Here is a 15,718-nt window from a genome sequence, read left to right on the forward strand (position 1 = left end):
TAAGGTATATACATCGTGCTATTGCACACTTACTAGACTATAGTTTAAACATAACTTTTATATGTACTAGGAAACCAAAAACTTCATTGGACTCACTTTATTGCAATATTCACTTTATTGTGGTGGTCTGGAATTGAGTCCGTGATATCTCTGAGGTATCCTGTATTCTGATTATTCTTTGGTTCTCCCCAGATCTGTTCTGTTTTCCTCTTCTGTGTTCTTTGCCCTGGGAAGCTGACCTCTATGGGCTATGTCACCCTCTAGCAAGTAGGAGGCACCAGCAGGAGGTCAGAATGTGGATGGAGAGAGATGCCAGGGCATTTATTCCCTCCCAAACACTCTGCTTCCCTGAGGTCTATGGCCTTATCACCAAACCACAGCTACCATGGGGAAGTCCCTCTCTGACTTTAGCTCTCAACCAGGGTCTTGGTAATAGGGTTGTCTCCCCCTGCTGTTCAGGCTGGGGATTGCAAATGATCTCCGCTGTCCTTAGTCTCTTGTTCCTCCCGCGCGGGTTCCTGTAATCCTACCGGTATCTCTATAAATAGTTCCTTAAATAAAAAGCCTCTACACAACAAAACTGCGTGTGCCCTCTGTTTCTTGTTGAGCCCCTGGCTGATGTAGCCTCCTACCTTCAACTTTTCAGCGGTCCATGACATAGTGACAGATTTAGGGATCACAACCAGATCCCTCTGGGCCTGGACTCAAGTAACCTGTGCACATAGAGACATCACATTTCCCTGTGACTACTTGCAATATTCCGCAGGAAACACGATGTCGGAAATTGAAAGAAAAAAAAAAATAGAAGCATGTGTCTGAAGCAACTACGCCATTTGATCTAGAAGCCCATAGGAAAATATTATATTTGAATCTTTCAGGGTCACGAATGGCATTTTCTGGGAGCTGAAACAGAACTTCGGAAAATCTGGAAACTTCGGAAACTACCTACCTATGAAGGTAATGGTATGTACATCAGTTAGCTGTTGCCACAAGAACTCTGTGTAACAAACTTTCCCCCAAACTCAGTGGAATAACAGTCATTTAATCTTACATAGCTGCAGGTCACATGGCCAAACCAAAGTAAAGGAGTGGGAGAAGGATGTCCCTTTCATGGAGGGGAAAGGTGTAAACATTTTTGACAGTGACTTACGCAGTGAGTAAGCTACAGAAAGGTCATTCAAGGGCAGCTACAGTTTGTTCAGTTAAAGAGGTGGAAAAAAATTTCTTTCAGTTTTCCTCTCATTCAGCACAGATGAACTAGTGTGACTTTTTAAAATACCAGGCTAAAACAAAATAAAATAAAATACCAGGCTAAATGTCTCCATGCCCAGAAATGGTTTCTTGATACAAAGATGACATTGCCCGAGAAATGGAGGCATTTTGAGGTTTTAGATGTTAAGCAAATGTTACAGAGATTCCATTATCTGTTCGTGACTAAACTGTGATTGCCAGACTCTGAGACCTGAATCTAGCCCTGTTCATTTATTTTTCCCCGCAAGATTCAGATTCCAAAAGAATTACTCTCATTCTGAATCCTGACTGTGGAATATGCCTATTAGTGACTCCACAGTCTGGATATCCAAAATCTGGGATCCAGACCACTTATTCCAAATGGTACCCCAAACCAGTATTCCTTTATCTGCATAGGGTTTTCTCAACTAGTAACTGATTTGTAGTTTAGCTGAGGTTTATGCAATTTGGAAGGGGTTAAAAGTCAAGATTCCAATAGCTTTCACCAGTTCAGTACGAACTGATTCTTTTTTGCCTGAGAAGGGGGAGAGATGTTTCCCTTGCATAGGATTAAAAAGGAACAAGAGCCCTTACTTATCTTGATCATCTTTGGGAAGGAAAGACATGTTTACAATGGTGAGCAGCAAAGACAATAGCTAGAAGGTCAACCAGAAATCTCCATTATGCTCCTAGCAGTGTGTGAATCCAATGAGCGTCCATAGATGATAGACTGATTTCAAAAGAAACATTAGCTTGGGGGGCACCTGGATGGCTCAGTCGGTTAAGCATCCAACTTCGGCGCAGGTCATGATCTCATGGTTTGTGAGTTCGAGCCCCACATTGGGGCTTCACTGTGTGCAGAGCCTGTTTGGGATTCTCTCTCTCTCTCTCTCTCTCTCCCTCCCTGACTTGCACTCTCTCTCTCTCTAATAAACAAACAAAAAGAAAGAAACATTAGCTTGTGATTCTAGCTCTGAAGTGTCAGTATGGGAATTAAGAGCAGGGTAATGCAAATATGGTCGGCAGTCATGACAGACCCCACCGATCAGATGGTACTGGGACTGGAATTTAAGAACAAACTGGTTTGAATACCTGAAGAAGAAGGAACATGAACTGGGGGACAAAGAGTGAGTCAAGTTTTGGCATGAATGAACATGAAAGTGTACCGGGTAGTGAAAAGACCACCTTGACCAAAATGGGGAAGTGGTCACAAATTAGATGAGATAGCAATTATAGTACCAGATTATGGGGGTCTTAATAAGCAAAGGAAGTTAAAGGGTATTTGGGGGATGTTAGAAGCTGCCAGAATTCCTTGGCAGGGAGATTACTTAGTACAAACATCTCCAGTTGTCACAACAGGCTGGTTTTCATTGTAACTCTTGGCCCGCTTTTGACTTGGAGATAGTAATGATCATGGTGGTTGAAAGAGGAGATGATTCATGGGTATTTTGACTCCTTTACAAATTTGATTTTAGCCTGAATCATAGAAAGAGTCTGCGGCCTTTTCCCATGGTTTTTGTTGGCAGCAGCTGTGTGTTCCCATGAGAACATACATACTTACCTACTCAAACCCTCCTCTTAAATTTATGCTCTGTGCCTCTGTTCACTTGGATGTTTTCATCTTTTCTACAGAACATGTTCACATATAAGCTTAGAGCACAATCCATGTTTCTTCAACAACTGAGGATTCATTTTGAATATTTTCAAATACATAAAACTCCAGGTATAACTCCAAACAAAACATGATGAAAGGAGACATTTGGATAAGCCGTGGTATGATAACATCACACTGAACACCATCTGCTGTGAACACTTCAGCTTTCTGCAGTGACCAGATGAAGGAAATGTGGTTCATTGTGCTGCTTCAGTGGTTAATTCTAGAAAGCTTTTGCTAAACTTTCATCCAAAATAGGAAGAACTTATCTCCCATGTGTTGAAGAATGTTGCCATCCTGGGGGTAACATTGCCCTTTTTATCTCCGGGAAAGAAGTTTCCCTCTTGCTAATGGCAAAGCAGTCAACACTTACCTCCAAACTTCTGCACTGAACTCTTTACTCATATAGGACATACTAATTTCTATGTTGCTTTGTTTCTTTGCCAAGTGCTAATGGCTTGAAATCCAAAATAAATGAAGTTAATTAACAGCAGTTGTATATTTTTGAGAACCTTTGAATTTGGTTATTGTGGACTTTTCTAAGATACTGCTTTCCTTAATTTATACAAAAAGTATTTATTGAGCTAGACCAGCTGCTGGTGATTCAGACATGAATAACACTTCCTCTGGAGTGTTTCAGGTAAGACAGATAGGTAAAAAATAGGCTGTAATAAAATTTAATTATGCCCTTTAACAGAGGTGCTCAAGTTCTGTGGGAATGTAGAAGAAAACATAATTGATTCCGCGGTTCCAAGGAGACCATCACAGAGCAGAAGGCATTTGGGCAAGTCTTGAAGGAGAGGCAAGAGTTCCCTAAGTGGAGTGTGGGCATTAAAGTAGAGATCAGAATGAAAAAAAAAGCACATCAAAGTGTGGTGCTAGCTGTTACTTCTTTTCACTCCAGATGAGACAAGAATCCAGGGGGAGACAGGTGTCTGGGAGGCTGTTCTCTAAAGTACAGACTTCTCAGCTCGGACCTGTTACAAGCAGAAATTTCAGGACTGCAGAATCAGGCTGATGAAGTCATGAGGGTAGGACTTGTTGGGGGAGCCGGATACTTGCAAACACCTTCATGGAAATGAAGCGATGGACTCACGGGCATGTTTTCCAGACTGTCAGGAGGCATGATTTCAGGAGGAGAAGCTAGCTAGCTATGTTCTTCTAGAGGGAAACTAAGGGAAACACCCCAAGGTTTTAGGAAATGCAAGTGGTCCCAGCCTCTTTCCCTAGTCCCAAGAACGTTTCATTCAGTACCATTTTCCTGACTATGCACTTTTCATTTTATTAAAATGTGAGTTCATTCCCTGCATCAGTTTTGTACAGCTGCCATAACAAGTCACCACAAACCTGAACAACAGAAATTTATCCTCTTTCTGTTCAGTAGGGCCAGAAGTCTGAAATCAAGGGGTCAGCAGGGCTGGTTCCTTCGGGAGAAGCGGAGGGAGACTGTTATGTGCCCGTCCCATCACTTCCTTGCCTCTCATGGACGCCATGCGTCTCTTTCTTCATCTTCACATTGCCCTTCTTGGCGTCTCTATGTGTCTCATCCCCTCTCTTGTAAGGATGCCAGGCGTTAGATTTGTGGCCCACCCTAAATCCAGGATGATCTCATCCCAAGATCCTTAACTTAATTATGTCTGCAAAGATCCTGTTTTCAAACAAGGTCACAGTCACAGTTTCCAGGAGTTAGGACTTGGGCATATCTTTTGGGGGCACAATATTCAACCACTGTGCCTGCCCTTTCATTGCCTTTATCTGGTGGCTTAATGCTATGGATGTCTTCTGAGCACTCATAAATGGGCTGTTTGACCTTGTTCAGAAACTAGCTACTGGGACACAAAGACTCAGTATGTTAATTCTCTTTGGCCGGGGGTAAAATGAAAGTCCAAAGTATACAGCTCCCTGTCTCAAGAGTTTTCTTACTGGAATCTTTGACCAGAGGCTCATCAAAGATGTGAGCTCTATCTGCAAAAGTAGTAAGACAATTTTACTAGAGGAAGGTGGGGCAACTTCAAAAACACCTTTCTTGCTTTTTACATTCCCTGTGGTTGTAGTACACTCAGCCTCTTGTAAACTGGAATAAATTATTTAGAACTCTAACAGTTAAATGGCATGTTGGGTTCCAGTTCCTTAATCAGTGGCTATAGAGTTCACCAGAGTCAAGAAACTCAGAGAGGAAATCCAGCTCACTACATTTGTCGAAGGTAAAGGGGTTGACCTATTGTTTCCTGCTGAGTCCCAGATCGGTTTTGGCAGAGCAACGCTTTCAAAATGTGTTCAATAAAGCAAGTTCTGCTTTGATCTTCCCACAAATCTCTTTTTTCTCCCTTTGCTTATAAACGTATTCTCTAGAATCTGAGAATTTAGGATGATTTCCCCAAGAAACGTCATTTCTGGAGCGAAATGAAATGCTGGGCATTGTAAACAAAGCACACCAAACCTTTGGTCAAGTCTAATTTAAAGTGAGAGCAGTCAGCCTGGTTGTCTCACCCCATGGCCACACCCAAGCAGCTGAACATGGCTGGAGACAGACTCAACCACGCTGACTGCACTCACTTCAAAGTCATGATCACTAAGGCCAGTTGCTTCTTGGCCATCCTTCTCTATTTCTCTCCACTATTCCCAATCCTGAACGACTATTTCATACCTCTTCTCTCTCCCCAACCCTTCAACAATTCCTCCTCCACCCTCAAATGTTAGCTGTCTTCCTTGCTTCTGTGAAAAATACTGCAATTCAGAAGAGCATTTCCACACACTCCACCACCTCCACAGCTACCCTCTGCCTTCCCTCTGTCACTACTGATACATATCTGTGCTCCTAAGGCAGTTCTGTCTAGCTGTGTACAGACCCCGTTCCCTCTTGTGTACCAAGAATATCACTTCTGTGACTTTTCCTCTCTTTCCTGCATTATCAGTTTTTCCCTTTTGCCTGGATTACTCTTATCAACACACAAACATGCTGCAACACTTCCCATCTTAAACATACGTGTGTGTGTGTGCGCGCACGCACACACACACACACACACACACACACACACACACACACACACATCTCTTTTGACCCCCACATCTCCTTCCAGCTAGCATACAATTTCTCTACAACAAAACTATTTGAAAAAGTTGTCTCTACAGACTGTCTCTGATTTCTTTTTTCTGTTGAACTCACTCCCTGTCTTGAACCACTGCTCCTTGGATCTTCTCAAGGTCACCAGTGACCTCCAAATTGCTAAATCCAATGGTCAATCGTCAATCCTCACCTTACTTGAACCTTCTGCAGCATTTGGTAGCTAATCTCTTCCAACCTTTAGGAGCACTTTCTGAACTTGGCTTCTAGGACGCCATTCTCTCTTTTTCATTGGCCTCTCCTCAGTCTCCTTTTTTCCTTGATCTCTAAATGATGGAATACTTATAGAGCTTATAGAAGACCAGCCAGAGAGCTTATAGATCTCTAAATGATGGAATGCTTATAGAGCTTATAGAAGACCAGACATCTTCTCTCTCTAACCTCACTCACTCTGGGGGTGACGCTGGACCATCTCATGACTGGAACCCCCACCTATGTTCTTTAAGACCTGTGCACACAGAGCGCTGCTTACTTGGATCCTCACTTCTGATGTTCTATCAAGGGGGCTTTTATTGGCCCAGGCAGTACTGGACTCTCCTATGGAGAAACCTGGAAGTCCTAGAGAGTAAATGTCCCCAAGAGCAAGCCCTCAACCAAAGATGGATGGCAATTTGGTGGGTAATAAACCTAGCTTTCTGATCCCTCAGGATGCCTTTGAGGCCTATTCTACACTCTTTCCTAGAATTCCACAATGGGAATAGAGTTAAGTTGCTGAAAGGGATAACTTACTTCATTGTGTACCTTTCACTTCCTTCCTCTTTTGCTTTCACTTCTCTACTGGTAATTCCTGGACCTTCCTCCCAAACACACTGCTTGCACTCAAATTCTTGTCAGGGTCTGCTTCTAGGGGAACCCAAACTAAGACAAATGCTCCTTCTATGCCAATGACTCCCATATTTATATCTCTCATCTAAACATCCCCCAAATTCCAGAATCATATATCCAATGGCCCTCCCCCACAGCTCTGAATGGATATCTAGTCTCCATCTCAAACTTAATGTGTCCACAAGTGAGCTCCTGATTTTCTCTCCAAACTGCACTTCTCAAGTTGAAGCCATTTTTGACTCTTTCACACTTATGTATCACCCAACCAAATCTGTTGGGTTTACCCTCAACATATGTGCAAAACCCTACCTCTTCTCATCTACCCCTTGGGCCCTCACTCAAGCTGCCTTCCCTAGATTATTGAGATAATTTCCCAACTGCTCTCTTTCTCTCTCTTCATCTCTTGCTCCATTAAAGTCTATTTTCCTGGGGCACCTGGGTGGCTCAGTCGGTTGAGCGTCCGACTTCAAGTCAGGTCATGATCTCACACTCATGGGTTTGATCCCCGCGTTGGGCTTTGTGCTGACAGCTCAGAGCCTGGAGTCTGCTTTGGAATCTGTGTCTCCCTCTCTCTCTGCCCCTCCCCCACTCATGCTCTGTTTCTCTCTCTCTCAAAAAAACAAACATAATAACAAAAAAATTTTTTTAAAAAGTCTGTTTTCCTCACAGCAGTCACAAGGATCCTTCTAAACCATAATCACGTTGTGTTACTCCTCTGCTCAAAACTTGTCAATGACTTCATCTCAGAGCCAGAACCCAAGTCCATAGTATGGCACATAAAGTCCCATATTGTCTGCTGCCTGTCTTAACCTCTGATCTTACCTCCCACCACTTTCCCACTCATTCTTTCTGTTGTGGGATCATTAGCAATACTTTCCTCTTAATACACTAAGCATGCTACTTCCTAGGACCTTTGCACTTTTCCCTGCAACCCAGAAAATTCTTATTCCAAATATCTACATGGTTTGCCTATTCATTCGTTCAAGTTCTTACTGAAATGTCATCTTACTTAGAAGGGACTTTCGTTGTTAGGTACGAGCCTACATGTTCTCCTATCATTCTCTTGTCCAACCCTTTGTTCCTCCAGCCTAGGAATGCTAGTGGCTTCCAGCCATTGTTGATTTCCAGGTTTCTTTAATGTGAATTGTTTGGCCCCTCAGGTATCCCAATACCCATGCAATCAATTCTTCCCAAAAATTTCCTCTCTTTTGATTCTCTAGGCCTATTTCTGTTGGAGTCACTGAATCTGACTGACAACTTGTATCAGTTTCAGTCCCAGAAGGAAACGTGTAATTAGAGGAAAGTTTAATAAAAGGAACTGTTTACACAGGTGTTGGTTTGGTTTTGGAGAAACAGCAAGGGATGGTACAGTAACTCTGGGCCAGGAACGGCCTGGAGCCATTACTTACCAACTCCCAGGCCCAAGGGGGCAAGGCAGGGATTCTCAACCTCAGCACTAGTAACGTTTGGGGATAGATAATTTTATGTGGTTGGGGGAGGGCTGTTCTGCACATTTTAAGGATGTATAACAGCGTCCCTGTCTTCTGCCCACTAGATGCCAGTAGCATTCCCCCCATCGGGACAATGAAGATGATCTCCACACATCACTAAATGCCCCCTAGGGGAAAGAAGTGCCCGAGGTTGAAATGTACCAGGCAAGGGCAGCTTACTAGAACCCTAAGAGAGACAGGTGTAGTGAGATGGACATCCCACCTGCAAAAGCTTCAGTAGAAAGATATAGCCGAAACATGGTAATGTGATAGGAAAGGAGCCAGAAGAAGAAATACCCAAAATCAACTCTTTTCTTTTCCTGTAATCCTTTGCCAGCGCTCCAACCAGCCAAACCAACCTGGATGCCGAAGTACAAAAGAGTATATTGTGTAGTCTATACATATCACCCTCTGATGACAGATAATGGAGCGGAGAAAGGTAGGGAACAGATCTAGAGAAGAAGACAGAAGGTGTATGGTAACAGTCCTGTATCCTCGTAAACACCCCCTGCATCCTGCCCTTTGTTGCTTTCCATAACACTTACCACCATTTGACATGCTATATATTTCCTTATTTGTCCACTGCCTTGTGTTCAGTGCCTGGTGCATTGTAGATGTTCAGTAAATGTTTGCCAAATGAATGAATCAATGAATGCATGATGGAATCCAACATGAGAAATTAAGTTCTGGATAGGTTTTACTCTGGAAACAAAGTATAAATCAGAGGACAAAAGGGAAATATTTAGTTTCAGAATAATACTACCTAACAAGTTTATTAGTCACTCTTCCAAAGAAACAGAAGCAACAACATGTATGTGTATAAAGAGAGATTTCCTTTGAAGAGTTGGCTTACACGATTGTGGAGGCTTGGTAAATCAAATATCCGATGGAGTAGGCCATCAGGCTGGAGACTCAGGGAAGTGGTATAGTTTGAGTCCTTCTTGCAAGGGGGAGGTCAGTCTTTTCCCAGAAGGCCTTCAACTGATTGGATGAGGCCCACCCACTTTGTGAAGGGTAATATGCTTTACTCAAAGTCCACCAATTTAAATGCTAATCATATCCAAAAAACAGTTTCATAGAAACCTCCAGAATAATGTTTGACCAAATATTTGGGCACTGTGGCCCAGTTGAGTTGATACATAAAATGAACCATCACAGCAAGATTATAGTGTATTAAATTATATTTGTAGTATATAAATTATATTAAGGATTTATAGTCTGAAGAAAGTAGGCTGGGATCTTCAATCCTAACCTTTTACTTTTTCAAAAGGTAAAAAAAGAATAAAGTGAACTGCTACTGTTAACTTATGTATAATTATGTACTAATTATGAAGACAGGTATATCTTAACTAATCCTGTTCTACATTTTTATCATTTATTTGATAAAAGTCTTCTAGGCCAAATATATTGAATGATGAAATCGGAATCCAAAAACAATTTGTCTAAATGGTATGATAAATACAAGAAAATGAGGTTTAGTAAGGATTCAAATAAGATCCTTAAGGTAGAATATATAGAATTTAACATTGACTATGAAGTGTGATTTAAAGTAGCATATAATCACAAATATATGGAAATTAAACAACACCCTCATAAACAACCAATGGCTCAAATAAGAAATTGCAACAGGGGTGTCTGGGTGGCTCAGTCAGTTAAGTGGCCACCTCTTGGTTTCAGCTGAGGTCATGATCTCGTGGTTTGTGAGTTCAAGCCCCACATCAGGCTCTGCATTGACAGTGCAGAGCCTGCTTGGGGTTCTCTTTCTCCCGCTTTTGCTGCCTCTCTGTCTCTCTCCTCTCTCTCAAAATAAATAAACAAACAAGCAAACTTAAAAAAAGAAATTGCAATGGAAATTAGTAAATACTTTGAAAGTGAAGACATAACATACTAAAACCCATGGGAGGCAGTGACAGCAATGCTCAGAGGGAAGTTTATAGCTGAACACATTAAAAAGGAAGAAAGGGGGCGCCTGGGTGGCGCAGTCGGTTAAGCGTCCAACTTCAGCCAGGTCACGATCTCGCGGTCCGTGAGTTCGAGCCCCGCGTCGGGCTCTGGGCTGATGGCTCAGAGCCTGGAGCCTGTTTCCGATTCTGTGTCTCCCTCTCTCTCTGCCCCTCCCCCGTTCATGCTCTGTCTCTCTCTGTCCCAAAAATAAATAAAAAAAACGTTGAAAAAAAAATTAAAAAAAAAAAATTAAAATAAAAATAAAAAATAAAAAGGAAGAAAGATCTCAAACCAATGACCCAACTTTATACCTTGGAAAAAGACAAGCAAAGTTAACCCAGAGCTAGCAAAAGGAAGGGACAAATGAAGATTAGAGCAGAAACAAATGAAATAGATGATATAAAAACAATAAAGAGGACCAATTAAACCACATGTTGTTTCTCTGAAAAAATCAACAAAACTAAAAAACCTTAGGATATATGGCAAAGAAGAAAAGGAGGAGACATAAAAACTAAAATCAGAAATGAAAGTGGAGACATTACTACTGATTTTACAGAAATAGAAAGGATGATGAGGGACTACTTTAAAACACATGAGGGTATGCCAGTCAGAGTGGCCAAAATGAACAAATCAGGAGACTATAGATGCTGAAGAGGATGTGGAGAAATGGGAACCCGCTTGCACTGTTGGTGGGTGTGCAAACTGGTGCAACCGCTCTGGAAAACAGTGTGGAGGTTCCTCAAAAAATTAAAAATAGACCTACCCTGTGACCCAGCAGTAGCACTGCTAGGAATTTACCCAAGGGATACAGGAGTGCTGATACATAGGGGCACTTGTACCCCAATGTTTATAGCAGCACTCTCAACAATAGCCAAATTATGGAAAGAGCCTAAATGTCCATCAAATGATGAATGAATAAAGAAATTGTTGTTTATATACACAATGGAGTACTACGTGGCAATTAGAAAGAATGAAATATGGCCTTTTGTAGCAACATGGATGGAACTGGAGAGTGTGATGCTAAGTGAAATAACCCATACAGAGAAAGACAGATACCATATGTTTTCAGTCTTATGTGGATCCTGAGAAACTTAACAGAAACTCATGGGGGAGGGGAAGAAAAAAAAAAGAGTTTAGAGTGGGAGAGAGCCAAAGCATAAGAGACTCTTAAAAACTGAGAACAAACTGAGGGTTGATGGGGGGTGGGAGGGAGGGGCAGGTGGGTGATGGGTATTGAGGAGGGCACCTTTTGGGATGAGCACTGGGTGTTGTATGGAAACCAATTTGACAATAAATTTCATTAAAAAAAACAAATTAATTAAAAAAAATAAAATAAAACACGTGAGGGTATAGAGACATTGGAACTCCTTACAATACTGGTGGGAATGTAAAATGGTGCGGCCACTATGGAGAACAGTTTGGTGGGTACTCAAAAAATTAAACTTAGAATTACCATATGCACTGGCAATTTCACTTTTAGGTATACGCTCAAGAGAATGGAAATCAATATTCAAACAAATACATGTGCTGGATGTTTATAGCAGCACTATTCACAATAGTTAAAAGGTGGACATAATCCAAATATCCATCAGTGGATGAATCGACAAAGGTGGAACACCTATATAATGTAATATTATTCAACCATAAAAAGGAATGGAGTGCTGATACATGCTACAGCATGAATGTACTTCACAAACATTATGTTAAGTGAAAGAAGTCAGACACAAAAGGCTACATACTGAATGATTCCATTTATTTGAAATGTCCAGAATAAGCAGATCGATAGAAACAAGACAGGTTGGTCATTGTCAGGGCAGTACTGAGAGAGAGGAGAATGGGGAGTTTAATTAGCTATTTAATGGTCACAGAGTTTCTGGGGTAATGAAAATGTGTTGGAACTAGATGGAGGTAGGTGAGGGTTGTATAAAATTGTGAATGTACTAAATGCCACTGAATGGTTCACCTTAAAATGGTGAATTTAATGTTATGTGAATTTCTCCTCAATCTGAAGTAGAGTATAAAATGCACAGGAACTTAAGAGATATCCCGATTTTATATAGACTTTTTTTCTGGTAAAAGTAAAAGTAATAGAAAGTGTTGTGCTATTCAGTTATTTAGTACCAATTAGAGTATTTAAAATGATTTGGAAGAGGAAAGCATATGCTCATTAATACAAAATACACATATGACTACTAGACAGTAATAAGAAATCATAAGTTCTGGAGACGTAATGTATTCCCCTAATAATTTTTTTTTTTTTACTCTAAAGTTTTGAGAAGTTAACAGAGACTCTACCTCTGGTCAGTTACAAGGCTTGTGGGTTATTTTTAAGAAAACTACAGTTTATGTTTGCTGTGGTGTGTTTTGTTGCTATTTATACTTGGCCGCTAGAGGGGTGTCCATGATTTGATGTTTTAGGCTTTGTTCTGACACCTGTATACCAGCACACTGGGTTTATTATTTTTTTCACTTAGTTATTTAACAAGAATTTTTATATTCCTTATGAATGGGCCAGAAATAGTTCTACATGCTTTAAACAAATATTGAGTTATTCAATTCTCCTACCAACCTGATGAAGTGGCCTCTATTCTTATCCCCATTTTACTGAAGAAAACCTTGAGGCACAGATTGGTGAGACAAATTGCCCAAGTTCACACAGCCAGCTATTGGAGGAGCCAGGATTCAAGCCCAGACTCATGCTCTTCATGATCTTTCTCACAGTGCTGCCTTTGTGAAAAAGGGAGTATGTTTTAGAGACCACTGTTGTGTAGGGAAGAGGGATGGAAGGGCAATGCCCCAGGTCGTGGTAAATGTTGTATTCACAAAGAGGAAGCCACTGCACTCTAGATTCATTTCATTTTTGGTAGAGTTTCTAGACTGGAAGATGGAGTGAATACAGCATAAATTGTTTACGTGGGCAAGGCATTTGGCAAGTCCCCTCATAATTTATTTTAGAAAGGGTGTAACAATGGGAACTGGATTCTAGATCAATTAGGTGAATTCATGTCCAGTTGAATGACCATACCCAAAGAGGGGCACTTACTGAATTTCCTTTCACTCTGTTAAGAGGCCTCTTGTGGCAGGTCCCAGAGCTTTGGGCTGCCTTTTTTGGGGGGCTGCTGCTCCTTTTAAAATTTTTAGTAAATTTCAGTAAGGATATCATTAAAACTCATTCTATTTTAAAGAAGATTGGTATCTGGTTCTTATGGGATAGGGCTGGGACAGGATAGTTAATGTGCTAGAAGCTAGAATGGAGAAAATGAACCTAACAAGATGGAATTTAACAGACATGAGAAGTCCTTTATTCAGATCTATGAAAACAAACAAATGTCCAAGACCTGGGTGGGGTTGAGATGGCTTAATGGCACCACATGGGGAAAAAGAAAAGACTCCAGTTTCTGTTGGCTGGAAGCTAAATATGAGTCAACAGCAAGTTGTTGCTGCTTAACAAAACAAAATAAAATAAAACCTAAAGAAATCTTAACCTGGAAAAACAGAATTTTAGTATCTAGGGCGAGGTGCGGGAACCCTTTTGTTTCTCCTTCGCTGGTCAGCCCTTACCTGGAGAACTGAGTGGTCTTCCAGGTATTGTGTTATTGAGGGACAACATCAACCCATAGAGGTCCAGAAGAAGTGGCTGGGAAGAGGCAACTCTGAAACCATCTCCTATGGAAAATGTCTGCAGGAATGGGGAATATAATTGATAAAGGATGTAATATGTTTTCAGTTACCTGGGTGGGGGGCAGGGGTTCAAGGAGATAAGAGATGACTTACTCTGTGCTGCTCCCTGACATAGAAAAGTGACAGAAAGGGAACTTAATATTGTGTCAACTCTGTGCCAGGAAATGATAACCATTTTACGTGTGTTGTTGCACTACCTCCCTGCACAAACTCTCTGAGATAGCCACTGGTGCATGTCTAGCACCTTAGGAGTGTTCTAATAACTCTCTTCCCTTTGAAGATCCAGCGAGGGGAAAGCATAAGCTTGTTCATATAAATACAGTACGCTGACACTGGGCTCCAATATTCACCTTGAAGACTAGGCAATCAACTTTAGAGGAAAAAGGTCCTTTGCTCATAGGGTCCAACACAGTGTTCACCACCCACTTCCTGTACTCAGACCAGGACAAGACTGGAGGAGGGCAGTGGAAAGGGGGATTTACTGAAAGCTGTCAAACCCAGAAATGGCACCTGCTTCCTTCCACCTCAGCTACTGCTGGCTGGTAGGCAGGACAAGAACTCTAGAGCTCTGCCTGTTCTCCAGGTCACTGCTATGGAACAGTATGGTATAGCCACCCCCAGTCACTGCTCTGCATCAGCAAGTCCCTGCCCACTGGCTCCTTAGCAGAGCCTTACTCCCACTTACTCTACCTTTGGGTTGTTTTTCAAACAACAACTTGAAGATACTGTCCAAGAAATTATTTGGAAAATACTAAGGAAAGCATTAGCATTACAATCAATCACTCCTATACCTCCCTATGAAATATAAATCCCGCTCCCTGGTACCCAGGACTCTCCAGATACAGATGGAATGTGTTTTTCAATCTTTGTTCTATTACATCTCTACATAGGTTCTCTGTTTCATCTAAATTGAAGTTCTCATCCCTAGTATCACTCTGCCAGGCCTCTCCCTGTTGTTTCCTGCACTTGGAAGGACTTCTTTCTCTACACCTTTCAAAGTCATACTCAGTAGTTCAAATTCCTTTTAAATATCATCTCCTTTTTGACCCTGCAACCACTGACCCATAGATGAAATGTTTCCTTCATTGAGCTCCATAGTACATAGCTAAAACTTTTGTATGGCACCTATGTTGCTACTTGCCAGTCTCTGAGGCCAGTTTACATATGATGACATGGACAGCTTATTCATTTTGTTCCCTCTGTTTATAAAAATGGAATGTCTAGTGGTTTCACATTGCATAATGGCTCATTGTAACCCATTTCCTAAATGCGAAAAACAACTCAGAAAACTAAAAGGCAGCAACGCCATTTTGTACTTCGCCACTTGTGCAACTGGATATTTAAACCATCTATGATTGATAGGGTACAATGAGGAAACAGCTCTATGTTTCTTCTGCCTCTGCCTTGAAATACTCTGCTGGTTCTCCCTTCCCTCTCTCTCCCTTGGTGATATCATGGGCAGATCCAAAGCCTCTCCATTCACTTTCCATTTGCTCTTGAGTATTGAAACAGCTTGGCTTTTCAAGTATTAGAAGGTATTATCCAGTCAAAAACTTCAAACTGTCATCCAGGTGAGAGTGTTTCCCTTCCCTTAGCTCAGAACTGATTTTTGGTTTGAGGACTTACCAGTGGGAAAAAAGATATGTGGCCTATTCTTTTGCTTCCCTTTCTTTTTGCTTTCTCTTCCCCCAGCTTGCCTGGTAAGCATACCTGGAGCCACTCCTAATACACTGCTAGAATGCCTCTTAAATAAGGTTTGGAAAAAATGAT

General features: G+C 41.4%; 1 long non-coding RNA gene across 2 annotated transcripts in view; it reads left to right on the forward strand.

Annotated features, from left to right (window-relative positions):
* LOC112866935 (uncharacterized) overlaps positions 1 to 15,718 on the forward strand; it is a 75,422-nt gene that overhangs the window by 27,231 nt on the left and 32,473 nt on the right. Inside the window, exon 2 of one of the 2 annotated variants that reach the window (XR_015244862.1) lies at positions 879 to 963. This is a non-coding gene — a long non-coding RNA (uncharacterized LOC112866935). The remainder of the gene's footprint in view (positions 1 to 878; positions 964 to 15,718) is intronic. The other variant, XR_015244861.1, reaches the window with a different exon arrangement.

Source organism: Puma concolor, chromosome A2 (genome assembly GCF_028749965.1).
Source record: "Puma concolor isolate L17-30 chromosome A2, mPumCon1.1.hap2, whole genome shotgun sequence".
Taxonomy (NCBI): Eukaryota; Metazoa; Chordata; class Mammalia; order Carnivora; family Felidae; genus Puma; species Puma concolor.